The sequence below is a fragment of the Alexandromys fortis genome, unplaced genomic scaffold, assembly GCF_014885135.2.
Source record: "Alexandromys fortis isolate MF-2015 unplaced genomic scaffold, M_Fortis_MF-2015_v1.1 scaffold_0, whole genome shotgun sequence".
In the NCBI taxonomy this organism is placed as follows: Eukaryota; Metazoa; Chordata; class Mammalia; order Rodentia; family Cricetidae; genus Alexandromys; species Alexandromys fortis.
In genome coordinates, this window is record NW_026067949.1 from 4,533,981 (window position 1) to 4,549,043 (window position 15,063).

General features: G+C 44.0%; 1 long non-coding RNA gene across 1 annotated transcript; it reads left to right on the top strand.

The window, feature by feature from the left end:
• The first annotated feature begins 3,667 nt into the window (after window positions 1-3,667).
• Window positions 3,668-13,185, top strand: LOC126506478 (uncharacterized). The gene is made up of 4 exons (XR_007593228.1): window positions 3,668-4,115; window positions 5,405-5,531; window positions 7,502-7,608; window positions 11,876-13,185. It is a non-coding gene; the product is annotated as an uncharacterized lncRNA (long non-coding RNA).
• The last annotated feature ends 1,878 nt before the right edge of the window (window positions 13,186-15,063 follow it).

A 15,063-nucleotide genomic window follows, 5' to 3' on the forward strand; every position in this document is an offset into this window, starting at 1 on the left:
AAGTGGCTTATAATGCCACGTTGAGGGGAAAAAATGACCGACAACATTATCTATACACTATCTATAGAGTGTATGTCAATGGCTCTTGTAGTGGTTTGAGCAAGAACGACCTCCATAGGTTCGTACGTCTGAATGCTTGGTGTGCAGTTGGTGAGACTGCTTGTCTTGTTGGAGAAGGCAACACTGGGGATGGACTTTGGCGTTTCAAAGGACCATGCCAGGCAGGCTAAGGCTGCCTTTCTCTGTCTCTCTGTCTGCATCTCTCTGCCTCTGCCTCTGTTTCTGTCTCTGTCTCTCTTTGCCTGCCTCATGCCTGTGGATCATAAGTTAACTCTCAGTTACTGCTCCAGTGTCATGCTTGTCTGCTTGCTGCCATGCTCCCCACCATGATATTAATGGACTCTATCTGGATCCATGAGACCCAGATTAAACGCTTTCTTTTATAAGCTGTGTTGGGTCATGGTGTTTTGTCATGGCAATAAAAATGTGACAAGACAGCCTGCAATGGGCAGAATCTACTTCTTTCTTGCTTTTGTATGCCTAGAGGCTGTGAATGAGGTCCGTTTTCTTTCATTATTTTAAAATTACATTTAATTAATTAATTCGGTGCATGTGATGCATGCATGTGTGTGTGTGACATGCTTGTGGAGGTCTGAGGACAATGTTCAGGAGTCTGTTCTCTTATTTCAGCAGGCTTGGTTGGTTGCTAGCATCTTTACCCAGTGAGGCATCTTTTCAGCCTATAAGTGGGTTTTACATTTTGAAATGATTCAAAAAAAAAACGTATAAAGAACACCATTCTGTGCCTTTATGAGTCCACGAGCACAGTTTGATTGAAGTGCAGACACACTCCTTCCTCTTGCGTCATCTAATGCTTCCTGCTAAGATGGCAGTGTTGACAAGATGCATAGAGATTGGGAAGCTGTCAAATCTGAAAGTACTCATTTCCTGCCCAGAAAGTGGTTGCTGACCTGCGGCCTAAAAGAAGCAGGAGCTTAAGAAGTCCTGTCCCATTTTCTGCATGTGGAAAGTAAGGAGACTCCAATGCAGGCACAAGGGCTCCCTGCAGCTGTGGTGTTCCTCCAAGCGACACACATCCAATTAGTATTTCAATACCCTCAGGCTCGGCGGCTGCCATCACTGAGGAAAGCCAGAGAGCAGTATCCCTGGGCTTGAAGATGCCCTTCCCCCATGCTGATCATCAGGAAATCCCCTTTAGTCCTTAAGTAAGAAGAGGTTGAGATCAGTTGCATTTCTTCAGAAACAGACCCTGTGACAGACAGTAAGTCCACTGTGGGAAAGGAGAGGGGAGTGAATCACTTAGAGCAGGAAGCCAGCGCTGCCTGTGGAACCTGCATCACAAGACAGCTGAACCTACTCCTGCTGCAAAGTTCTATAGGCAGTGGAGGCCACACCTAACAGTTGCGGTGGCTTCTGAGACAGGAAGAGGCTGAGAGAGGTCAGAGGACCAGCCACCAGGGCATCTGCATGTCAGTGGAGCATCTGACTCCAGAGCCCAGATGAGGTAGACACAAAAGAAACAGACTTTACATAAGGAGTTTCTTGTGAACCAATTATTAACAAGGAAGGTGAGTTCTAAACACACCAGTCTTTGTAGTTCAAGGTACAGACAAAGAGTGCATCAAGAAGCCTTTCAAAATACATACGGGTCACAGAGCACAGAGGTTTGTGCTTTCTACTGCGTAAACCCCTGCAAATGATAGTGTCTAGGTAGGTAGCAATGCTATTATACACTTAAAATCACATACAGTCTTAGCAAGTCGTCTGTATGCAGTCAAGTGCTCTTAGGAAACTTGTTTTTGAGCCATCAGTTCTAGAAGCACAAAAATTTGCCTCAAGACGCGCCAGATTTATCCCTGTGCTATAACCTATGCTTAACATTACCAGTAACATTTGTATTAGCAGAAAATCCTCTTGGAATTTAAAATTATTAAACATATTTGCACTTTTGTTGAATGTCACTTCCAAGATCCCGGACCAATAATTATGGTGGTTTAGATGAGAGATGTCCCCCATAGTTCAGGTATTTGGACTCTTGCTGCACAGTTGGTGGCCCTGTTTGGGGAAGTCATACAGCCTTATAAGAGGTGTCTGTACCATCTCTCTCCTCCTGGGTTCTGGCATGGAGCTATGGGGTGGCAGCAGAAGCATGAACCCCGAGAGAAAGGAAGCTGCTATCACTGTGTTGTGAATGCCAGAAAGGGATAGCCCTTGATCCAGAGGGATCCACTCTTCTGTAGGGACAACACTCAATCCAGAGGGATCTGCTCTTCTGTAGGTCTCTCTATGGTGGGTGTTTATAAGCTTGCCTGGTGACAGGAAACACAGTTATTTTTCAAAGGCCCATTGCTATTGTCTAGTACAAATAGATTTGTTTAGATTACATCTGGTGATTTTTAATGTTATTTTTGGAAAGCCAATATGTACATATATTTAAAAGACAAAAACCTTTATAAAAACACATTTCTATCTATCTTGGTCTCATTTTTGTGGCTGTAGAAGAATGCCATGCTTGTAATCTTATTGGTCAAAAGGCTGAGGCAGAAGAATTACTGGAAGTTACAAGCCCAATTTGGCTACATAGAAAGTTCCAAAATAGCTCATACTGCAGATTGAGACTTGGTTACAAATATACAAATGAAAAAACTAGCATACCAAAAGAATAATTTACCTGGCTTGTGTTTCTGGTGGCTGGGAATGTCAGGAACACAGTATCAGCTTCTAGTGGTGACTTCTCTGTTGTGCCATGACATAGCAGAAGGGACTAACCAGTATATACAGACAGAGAGAGGAATCAAGATCTCTCTTATCAGGAGCACAGCGGACGGTAGCTCACTCCCACAGTAGCAGCCTCTACTGGCTCCCATGACATCACTACACCCTACATGTCACCCGAAATCATTTCAGTGGCAAGTAAGTTTCAGCATGAGGTGGGGAGGCCACAGCCAGCCTGGAGCCTCACTTTCATTACCTCTTCTGATCTGTACTTGGGCCCCTACTGTTTAAAGGTTCACACGCTCCATCAGGGGGTTCTTTGTGAAAAATATAAGCAGATATGAACACCCATTATTGCTCTTCACCTTTTCCTACACAAAGAAGAAGGCATTCAGCACAGACCTCTGCACCTTTATTTTCCTCCCATTAATGGATCTCATGGATTACTCTGCACCGACACAGACATTTCTCACAGTATTTATGTCAGGAATCAAACAACTGTACAAACGGGAGTGATTCTTTGTTGGAACTCTCTGTAAGTGGTGAGTTGAGTCACTATGGAGGGCTGTGAACGAGCTTCAGCCACTGTTGAGGGCTACATACCACTCAAGCTGACTGTCTCCATTTTTATGCAAGTCTATGTGTGCTCGTGTGTGCACTTTGTAAATCCACCTGACTATTATTATGAACAAATGCCCTGCCCCACAGAAGGTAGTTTCTTAATTACAACATAGACTGAACTCTGTGTACCGTGGCCTACCAATTCTTTTTTCCACAATGCTCAGTGACTGGGGATCAGGACCCATCACTCTTAAAAATGATCATAGCAGGCAAAAATATGATACCCCAAAATAGACTTGTGAGAAACTGCAGACCCAGCAGTGACTCGGGCAGGCATCCTTTTGTAAACCCACAGATATCTGTAAAGGAAATGTACAAAGGTAAACTCTGTGTCAAGCAGAGGACGGTCCCCAGATTAACTTTTCTTTCTGGGAGACATATTTGCAAGGCCGGCGAACAGGGCATGCTTCCTTCCCATGCCGCCATATCTTGAGCAACTTCCCACTTCCCCAGCAGCCCCAAGCCCGCATCTCTTTCTGTAACGAGGATGTGTTGCATAAATTGTCATCTGCTCTCTCTTCAAGTTACACATTCTTCTGGGACTTTCAGATACCCTGTATAATTAATTGTTAATTTGTCTGTGTCCATTTAAATCTATAGTCCAGCCAAAGGATCCCCAGGGTGAAGGGAAGCCAGCTTACCATCACCGTCTTCAAGGTATCACCCTGGGTTCAAGACAAACACCAACCAGTTCCACTGTTCGTGAAGATTAAATTCAAGCTCTTGAGATGATAGAACCTCTGCAGTAAAAAGACCAGGTATGGGGACATGTTTGTGCAAGGATGAGGGCGGCTGACAAACGCCCACCGACCCGAGTTAAATCAACTGTTAAGAGAGGAGATCTGAGAGATTCAGACTTCGCTAGTGGTTCTGAACCTGCATGGACACAGAAAAGGGCTGTGGGCTTATGTGAAGTGAGCATGGGGCCACAGAAGTTCAGGAAGGGAGGACAGTTCTTCAGAACATTTTCTGTTTCTGGATCGGTTGAGTTGTGAACAGTGATGGGGAACCCATGGCAGGATTTGAAGTAAAGCTTTAACATACATTCAAGGATAGGAAGGCTGCTGCGTTCTCAGTCCATAGTTTATTAACTTACTAAGTCTCCACGTCTCTGTTCTCTGCCTTCCAGCCTTTGTAATTACACTTTAGGGCACCTCAGACTGTTCCTGTTATTGTGAGTTTAACTGAACAGGATGTGTTTAAAAGAAGACAAAAGATTATTTCCTTCAGGAAGTTCTAATAATGCGTATGTACGTGTGTGCATGTGGGCGGGTGCACACATGTGTGGTACTGGAAATTTGAACCAGGGCCTTGTATACTCTATCACTAAGTTATATACCCAGGACAAGAATTTAACTCTAACCTGTGTATATATGTATGTAAACTTCTCTCTGTTTCTCTCTCTCTCTCTCTCTCTCTCTCTCTCTCTCTCTCTCTCTCCCTCTCTCTCCTTCTCTCTCTTTCCTCACACAAGCACACACAAGCACACACACACACACACAAACACACACACACACACTTAGAAAAATAAACATGAATGTGATTGTCTTGATGTCCTTCAGTTACGGTGGTTTTTTCTCTGTTTCCTGTAATATCGTTTATCTCCCCTTTTTCTTGTGGTTGTGGAGATTATACCGAAGGCTTTACATGCAGGACAAGCCCCCATCTCTGAGCTATAGCCCTAGCATTGCCTACCTATTTTAAAAGTTTATTCTATTATAAAATACTTAGTAGACAAACATTGGATATACCTTAGGTGTGCAGAGTGCTGACTCAGCACACACGGGAGTGAGTATCACAATCACATCATTGGTGACCACATCAGCACCTGTGCTTAACACACGTTCATATCATAAATCACAGTCATTTCCCAGCTCACTGTCCCTCAGCTCCTGATAGCCCCCATCCCACTCTCTGACTCTTTGACTTCAGTGATTTTTAGATTCCTCACTTTCATAGTGTCCTCTACATTATTTTGTGCTGGTAAAAACAACGGTATTTCCTTTTTTGTGATGGAATAATGTCCCATTGTATACACGCACCCCAGTTTCTCTAGATCTTCATTCACTGATGTCCACCTCAGCTGTGCTTCCTGATAACTGTGAACAGTGCTGCAGGGATCGAGGGTGTTATTCCCATTATTTTGGAAAAGAGATGTACCACACTGCTGTATGGTAAAGTATATGCAATAAATGAAAATTTGAAAATAAAATGAGCAACGTTTCTGTGTTTTTTTTCTTATTTTGAGACAAGTTCTTAGGTAGTCTAGGATAGTCTTAAGCTTACTATGTGGCTGAGGATGACCTTGAACGCTTGATCCTCCTGTCGCTGCCTCCTGAGTGCTGAAGTTACAGGTGTGCATCACCATAGTTACATTGTGCACCACCATGTCCAGTTTCTCGTGGTCCTGGGAATCAAACCCAGGGCTTCATGCATGGGAGGGGGGGCAGGCACGCTACCGATTGCACGACATCCTCAACAACCGCTGACTTCTAGATTCTTGATCGTTTCTTTGTTCAGTGCTGGGAGCCACACTCAGAGCCTCAGATTTGGCAGGCAAGTGCTGACACTGAGCCATACCCTAGGCCCTTATGCTCTTGTAATTAATGTACCTTAAGTAATCAAGTGATGCCATTTTTCTGTATGATTTTTAATAAGTAAAAGTTTTGCACACTTTAAAATTGAAATTGCTAGTTCCTTTTAATTTTTGTCACCTTTCATCCAACAACAAAATAATAGTTTTATTAAAATTCCAGAAAATTACTGTAAGAAAAGTTCAAGGTGTTAGTTGCTGGAGGTTATAATTACAATGTAACTATATATAGCACAGCAAGAGATTGGAAATATTTGAACAGAAGATAGTGATTAAATAAATAACCACACAGGACTGCTCACAATTACAATTCTACTTATAAGGGACACCTAAAGAGAAAGTAAAATGTTTATAACATTAACTTAGAATACTAGGACATAAATTTGGGGAATTATGTTTTATACCAAAATATCAGCATTACTATTATTTATTTCTGAGTGAAGGTGCATAATTTTTTCCTTCATGTTATTATTTTTCCAGTGATATATGAACCCAAAGTTGCTATTACATTATGAAAAAAAAATATCTGCAGAGACTGTCCTTGTTTAAGAAAGGGTATCTTTCTAAAATATAAGGTCAAGTTTTACTTTGACTACTAACTACTTAATAAAATGAGCAGGATTTTATAATTTTTTAGGTTGGTAAAATTTTAGTCTAAGGAAAAAAGAATAATCCAGATGCCCTGCAGCAGATGAATGCAGTAAAAAGTGGTGGTATATCCAACAGTGCCAGAGAGAAATGCATTCTTCGGTCATAAAAACCCAAAGGTGGGATGGGGAAGCCAAAGGGGAACCTCAAGTGCATGTATAGCTATGTGAGAGAAGTCTATCCAAAAACACAGCCTACTAGGGCTGGAGATGTCTCAGCAGTTAAGAGTCCCTACTGCTCTTCCCGAGGGCTGGGCTGGAGTCCCAGTAACCCACACAGTGGCGCAAAACTCACTGTAACTTCATTCCCAAGGGCATCTGACACCTTCTTTTGGCCTTCAAGAGTATTAGGCTTGTAGGTGGCCCGCAGACATATATGTAGGCAAAATATTCGTACATATAAAAGAAATCAAATTTAAAAGGGAACCTATTGTATAATCCCAATGATTATATTACAGAAGAAAAGAAATCTATCAAGAAAAACAGTGATGTTGGGGGGCAGCATGGTTAGGTGTGCAAAAATGGGAGGGCCGCATCATTACACCTCTGTGCAACTCCATGGGACATAGGGTGACAGGGCTCAGCCCGAGTGTGGACATAGACTTGGGGTGGTTATAAAATATCCATGGCAGCTCATTAACATATCAAGGCACTTTTGTGGGCAATGCTGATGTCAGGGGTTTTAGTGACTTCTCTGGTTGCTTTGACAAAATACCAAAAAAAAAAAAAAAAAAGCAATTAAAACAAAGAAAGGTTCATTTTGGCTCACGGTTTGAGGCGGAATCTGGTCGATCATGGCAGGTGTGTGAGGCGCGGTACACACCGCATTCACACTCGGACAAGTGGGAGAGGTGCATGCCAGATCTCAGTCTCTTATACTTTTTCTTTTTCCCTTTTAATTCAGCTCCAGAATCTGCCCAGGCGATGCATGGTGCCACCACCCACACCCAGAGTCAGCCTTCTCTCCTCCACACTAAGTCTTTCTGGAAACTCTCGCAGATACAGCCAAAGGTATGTCATTTAGTAATTCTAGTTCCTGGTGAGGTGATAATTAATATTGATCCCTCTAGCAGGGGCTTGCATGGGTGGAGTGCACATGGGTGGGAAGACATGGGTGGAAGGATGAAGGAACGTGTAACAATTCTATTTCCTGCTCGTTTTTGCTGCTAGCGTGAAAACCTGCCTTCACACCCATGTGCACTCCACCTACCCTAGAGGCCTGGGGTTCAGTGCTCACACAGTAGCTCACAGCTTTCTGTAACTCTGGTTCCATAACTCCGGTTATGACATTGTCTTCTGGGTTCCCCAGGTACCGCAAACATATATGTGCAGGCTAAACATTCAAATACATATAATAAGTTCTTTTTGTTTTTGAGACAAGGTTTCTCTATAGTTTTGGAGCCTGCTCTAAAACTAGCTCTTGTAGACCAGGCTGGCCTCGAACTCACAGAGATCTGCCTACCTCTGCCTCCCGAGTGCTAGGATTAAAGAATTCAGGGAGTATAAGGTGTGCACAAAAACACACGACAAGGACTTGCTGTATAAGGGAAAACTTATAAAACTTGTCAAGACTCAAGACTTGTCACAGGCAGTGCAGATGACCTAAGGGGTCATCTGAAGGTTCAGGAGAGCAAGGGCGGAGGGAGAGGATGTGGAGAGAAGTGTAATGCCACTGAGTTACGAAGGCTGAGGTTAGCACGTGCCCAGGAAGTATCTACTGGCTTCCTTGCACTCTGAGCTCTACTCACGCCAAATAAACAGGCACCGTGCAAGGAAGAGCAGGAGGCCAGTGCGTTGGAAATATTCCTGAGGCGTTATGCCAAGTTCTCCTTCCCCATTTCATTGAATATCTAGGGGGAAAAAAGTCACTGGGAGATTGGGCCTTGCTCAGTTCCAGGATGTGGGAGGAGAAACATGCAGCTCTCCTCTTGAATTGGCTAGAAATAAAAACCCAGGTTGCAACCTGATAACATCAGTAAGGAGGCTTTCCTGTTGTTTGTGAAGCTCGGCATCTCTTTACGGTCCTCCTGACCCAAGGATGCACAACACATACTGAAGAGACAGATTCCTGCCGAGAAAAATGCTCATTCCTGAGCTTTCCGAGGTCACAAACATCTTCTTACAGCTGCTGGGGGCCACAACCCAAGAATGTCCCCAGAAGTGTCCACTCTGGACCATAAGTCCTTTTCGGGACACAGTCGGCTTGTCCACTCTAGGTCTCTGGTGTCTCGTCCATAACGCGCCACTTATAAAATGTTTGCGAAATGGCTTTATTGTTCACAGGGTGCTTGGTACTCTAAGAGGCTAGCGATCATTGTCGAAGCAGGAAAAGAAGCTAACTGTGCAACCGATTGTAGCATCTCCGTCTCCTCTCCCCATCGCTCTCTCTACTCCCAGCGGATGAGTAGCAGGTGCTTGTCCTTAGATGGACTTCAGCTGGAGAACTGGAGAAGAACTTGGATTTATGAGCTAATGCTCAGCACAGTGCCCTGAGCTAGGCAGCGAGGGAGAGCTTCCTTCTCCAGGCATTGCCCAGGTGCCAGTCACATGCTGGGCACTGTCTCGGTACTGGGATTGCAGTGTACTTGTGATGGTTAATGAATCAAGGCAAACAATGGCCCTGTCCTAGAGGAGGGGACCTGCCGGTGGGGGGAAGGAGGAGAGACGCCACCCATATTTGGAAACTGAACCCGGGAGGTGTGTGTGCTCTCCATGTACATGTTATACAGCAAGCCTGGGAGGTGAAGAGACTGCATAGGGCACTCACGTTCAAGAAGCTACTGAAAAGCTTCTGGGTTCTTCTGTTGCAGAAGGGAAACAGGTCTGGTGGAGACCATATGTGCAGCACATTCAGAAATACGTAAAATTAAAGAACGTATCATAACTACCCTTTCACTTTTTATTTTGATTAAAATACAATTGCATCATTTCTCCCTTTTGTCCATCCAACTTTTCCCACCAACCCCTACTGCCTCCCAAACTCACTATATCTTTATGATTTTTATTATTGCTTCACATACACACTCACACACACAAATATACATAAGTACAGCATGCAGAATTCATTTAGTGTTGCTTGTATGTATATGATTTCAGGCTGACTGCTTTGTACTGTTCAGCCAGGTAGGGAGTTCCTCCCATGGGGAGAATTAATTCTCCTCTCTCAGCAGCCATTAGCTGCCTGTGGTTCTTTGTCTGAGGATAGAGCCCCATGCGATTTCCTCCTTCCGTGGTATCATGTCTATCCGTGTTGCCATTGTTCAGGTCTTGCTTAGGCAGTCATATTGTTTCAGTATCATGAGTATTTGCTTCCTTGTCATTTCTAGGGGACAGAATTTAACAGTGGACTTCATGGTTCCCTGGCTTTATAACAAAAAAAAAGAAAAGAAAAGAAAGCGAACACATATCAAAATATTAGTGGGAATTGTGTAATGCCTGCAAGAGTAACTCCTCTGCCTACTCCCAAGGCATCCTCAGATCCACTCCATCGCTTCAGGGTGTTTAGACACCCATGCCCCTCTTCTATATACCTTGCTTGCTGTTCACAGCCAAAGGCAGTAACTTGTCTTCTCTAAGCTTCTCTTAAAGCTGCTGGAACTCCCTGGCATCCTTGGTGCCAACCACACAGCTGCTGCAGTGTCTGAGCTTACTCTTGGAACCCATGCTGGAGGCAGTACCTAGTGAAGGAATTCTAGGGAGTTCAAAGACTCTTTTAATCTCATAGTACAGAAGAGGAATTTGTGTTTCAGAGAAGATTTATAATCTGCTGGAAAGACTGAGTCCTCTTTCCTGACCACAAAGCCTGTATTTTTCATTGTGTGACACAGAGATCAAGGTCCCTTTCATAGAGCCTTGCAAACGGTAGGTCCTCAATATTTGTTGAGTAAATGAATGAATACTACAATACACTTTGTTTTGAGTCTCAGTGTGTTAACTGTGTACAAATAAGAGTATTTGCTTCCTTCATAGCAGGACCGTGCCCACTTTAGGTGGGCAGATTCTCTCCCATCAGCCTCACCTCAGTTCGGTTAGACGTAACATGGGTATTCAAGCTGAAGGGAAACCAACACTTTGTTATGGGTGAAAGAGATGGACAATTTTTGTGCAGATGTACTTTTCTTCTCTACGTATGTATCAATGTCAGACACTGTAGCTGACCATCGTTGAGAAAGATAAAACACAAACTCAGAGAGATTTAACAGAAGTCAGGGTTTCGGGCTCCCTTTTGGATTCTTTTTCTCCTGTGCCTGTTATATTTGACAGAAAGAGGAACTAAAAGTCAAAGTTTCCTCATCTCATTGAGGATTAATGACAGGAAATGAAGGCATTGAAAACAGCAGTTTTACTCATGTGAATGCTGGGAAGCCTACATTGGAGACACAGTGTGCACTCACTTGGTACAACCCTTTGGACTGGCAATCTTATCCAAGTATATTCATACTTTGTGCCCTTTGATCACAAAGTCTACTTTTCGGAGAAAGCATGCACTTGGATATAGGAAAATATATTAACCCAAGGAGGTATACTGTAATGTTTAATGTAGCAACAGAGATGTAGCTCACCTAAGTGCCCATGACTATAAGTCTAGGTAAGCTAACTGTGGCGTACTGGATACTGGAAATATCAGAGGTCATTTAAAAGATTTTATTTCAGTAGTCAGCATATTGAATGCCGTCAGTGGAAGCAACATGGGAAGAAATCATGTAAGCAATAGGACATGGTATGCTTATGCTTTTGTGACACGATGAATGCCTGTCTATATATGTGTGGATACACGTGTACATGTGTGTAAATATGTATATATGTAAATATGTGCCTTATTTGTTCATTAATATAAGAAGAGGCCAAGGAAAAAAAGATTTATTTTCTAGATCTATCACTTTGCTCCAAGTGTATTGATTGTATTTATTGCCAAAATCAGTACTTAGGGCAAGAGAAATGGATCGGTGGTTAAGAGTGCTTGCGAGAATCTGAATTCACACAGCAGACCCCAACTGGTGTGTGATGGCTCACAGCCATCTTTAACTCCAGCTTCAGGGAACCTGATGCCCTCTTCTAACCTCCACAGGCTCCTGAACACACTTGGTGCACACAAACACATGTAGGCTCACACAGACACATATCAATAAAAAATAAACCTGTCTAAGAAAAAATTAGCAACGGATGTTGTAAACGGATGGTCGTGGGGGCGTGGGGGGAAGGTCTCATCTTATTTTATAAGCAAGAAGGAGGCAAAGGGCTGTTACACAGTAACTATTCTTGAACTTTGCCCTTACAGGCGACATGAAAGAAAGCACAGAGCAAACTGGTGAAGGAACGTGGGCCTAAAGGGTCAGAGATAAGGAAAGCAGACTTGAAGCAAAGCAAGACCAGCATTTCCTGCTCCACTTTTGGGTCTACAGCTTAGATCTGGCATGAGGGAAAAACTCTCCAGTTCTCAGGGGAAAAAAATGGATCCTGGGAGTAAACAGGAGCATCAACTTCAAGCTGAATTCCAGGAAAAAAAAAAACTACAAAAACCAGATCAATCCTTACCAACCACACCCTTAGCAAACACCTTGTTTGGTGGGAAGGAAGACTAGGAGAAACTCTCCAAAGTTGTGTTTGGTGGCTGTGTGGTTCGTTGCTAAGCCTCTGAGATCTGTCTTGTTTCAGATCTGTGTTGTTCATGCAGGAGAGTGGACGACTTGGAAACCCGCTGTGATGGTTAATTTCAACTCTGAAATCATCTAGGGGACAAGCCAATGGGCCTGTTTCCTGGAGATTTTCTAGACAGGATTTCCTAATTGGGGTAGCAAGATCCACCCTGATTATGCACAGCACCATGCTATGGTTGGGACCCCAGTCTAGAACTGAGTGCTAGCTCTCATTGCTCTGCACTTCCTGACTGAAGATGCAAAAGGGCTAGACGCCTCATGCTACCTCAGTACCTTCTTCACCATGGTGAACAAGACTTTCAAGCCATGAGCCTGCATCAGCCCTTTCTGTTCTGAAGCTGTTTTCATCACAGCAACGACCAAAATACCTAATATGCTTGCCTCCACATGGGAAGACTTCCTGGAAAGTGTGCACTGAGATTCCGACCTGATGGGTCGGTATATGACCCCTGTGGAGGTCAAAGGCAGAGGAGAATTTGGGCTGACTGGGGACAGAGAAGGCCAAGGGCACTGGAGGGCTGTGGAGGTTGGGAACCAAGGTGACTATGAAAGAGGGATGCGCTGAGAGGGAACCACATGCTGTGGGAAGTGTCTAGAGCAAGCTGGGAAGAGAGGAAGACAATCATGGTGAGGAAATTACCTCTTGAAAATCATGACACCTGGACCACCTCCCCAGCTGTGGTGTGAGAATAGATGGAGACCCCTGAGCAGGCTGGATTTGGGGAAAGAGTTGAAAGCCCACTCTGAGGTGAAAAAGAGTGGATTAAGTTGGATCGGAGAAGAAGAATATAGTATCTCATGAATCATTTGCAGGCAGCAGGGACCAACCTCACCCGGGGTTTTGTGGTTTGAGGGAGGGGGGCGCCTTGGAAGTTCCCAGTTTAAGCAATTGTGTGCCCAGGATATTAATGCTCATTACTTAAATAAAGACCAGGAGGAATGCACGTTAGAGGAGAAACTTCATGTTGAGTTTCAGCTCTCTGTGTTTACCCAGGGTTAAGAACTGCAGGGCTTCATGTTGACTCCCCCAATTCTTAGGCCTAAACCCTAATCCCAGTGGAGATAGCCCAGTTACCCGAATAGAAGTAATTAGAATGAGATTTGAGGGAGGGCTCAAATGAATCACTTGGTGTTTTTATACAAACTTCAAACTAGGCTGTTGCAGAGAGACCTCCTCCGCTAACACAGACACAGAAGAAGGGGCAGCTTAAAAGCCGAGTGGACCAGCTGTGCAAACACCTTGGTCTTGAACTTCCAGCCTCCAGAACTGTAAACTTTTGCTGCAGCCATCAATGTACGGTGCTGTGTTATGGGCTCTCTAGCGGATGACGACTGACCCAGCTGTGTCCCCAGCTACAGCCTTTTTCCGGTTTTTGTCTGAGCCGTGGGTGTGGCTGGACAAACAAACACTAACCTTTCTTTGAACTTTTGACCATTTAATGACACCCTGAGAACTCGTCCAACCCCCCACCCCACGCATAAGCCTGATTAGTCTCCATCAGTGTTCTGCTGTCCCCACTGGAGCTCTCCTTTTACTCTGTGGAAAAAGGAATCAGGAGAGAACGCCCTTTGGTCATTATCATCAAAACTTCTACAATCTCAACCCCTAAGCTGTATTCTCCACCCCCACCCCCACCATGCCTCGGATTCCTCGCCCCCCTCTCGTGCATTTGTCAAATGTTACTGAGTCAGCTTGTGGGCCTCCAAAAGTGCGCGAGAAGTCTGATCTCAGAACAGCATGCTCTTTCCTGAATCCCAGAGTGTTACTTTCTCTTCGTTGTGAAAAAATAGCCAACAGAATAATTGAAAAGAGGAAAAATTCACTTTGGCTCAAGCTTTAGAGGGGTCAGTTCATGATCTCTTGGCCACGTGTTTTGGGTAGAATATTATGTGGGGTAAGAGAGTTGTTCATTTCATGACTAACCTGGAAACACAGAACTAGACAGCAAGTTGCCAGGGATAACACAGCATGAAAGATCTTTATTCAGTGACTCAATTCCTCCATCTCAACCCCGACTCCTAAACGTACAGTCTTCCAAAATAGCACCCCTGCCTGAGTCCCAAGAGTTCAAAAATCAATAACCTCCAGAAGATGTTACCCATCCCGATCACAGTGCCAAGCACCATCCACTTGTGTCCTTATTTCTGTTCCCTTTGACCCAAACAAGCAAACAACAAGCAAACTCCCCTTTTTTAATATAGTTGCACTGTAACTCACTGATATCACATTCACGTTCTCTTGAACCCTCTGTGCTGGGCTGTGTCCTCAGTATCTGAAAATGCTCCCTCTGGAGGATGGGAAGAAGGGTCAGCATTTGAGTGTTTGCTGCTCTTGCACTGGAGTTTGTTCCTGCATCTACATCAGGCAGTTTCCAACCATTTACAGCTTCAACTCTGGGGCACCCGATGCCTTATTTTGACCTGTATGGGCACCACACATATGAGCCTGAATACACAAACACACATACACACACATACGATTTTTTTTAAACTTTCCCTGAGTAAGAGTAAGATTTACAGAAGTGAGAGAATGGGAAAAGCCCAGCGACAAAAGGCAGAGGGGATAATATGAGAAAGCTGGCAAGAAACAAGCTAGGCTAAAACTGGACATTTATAACTAAAAATAAACCTCGGTGTGGTTTATTTGGTTGCCTTCCCCCTCAAAAAAGCCAAAAAGAGTAAAAGGGATCATATTACTACAGTCCATACTGATGACCTGAATTCAGCCTCTGGGACACACATAGTAGAGGGAGGAGAAAAGACACCTCAAGGTTGTCCTTTGACCTCCACTTGCTTTTGTGGCATATAT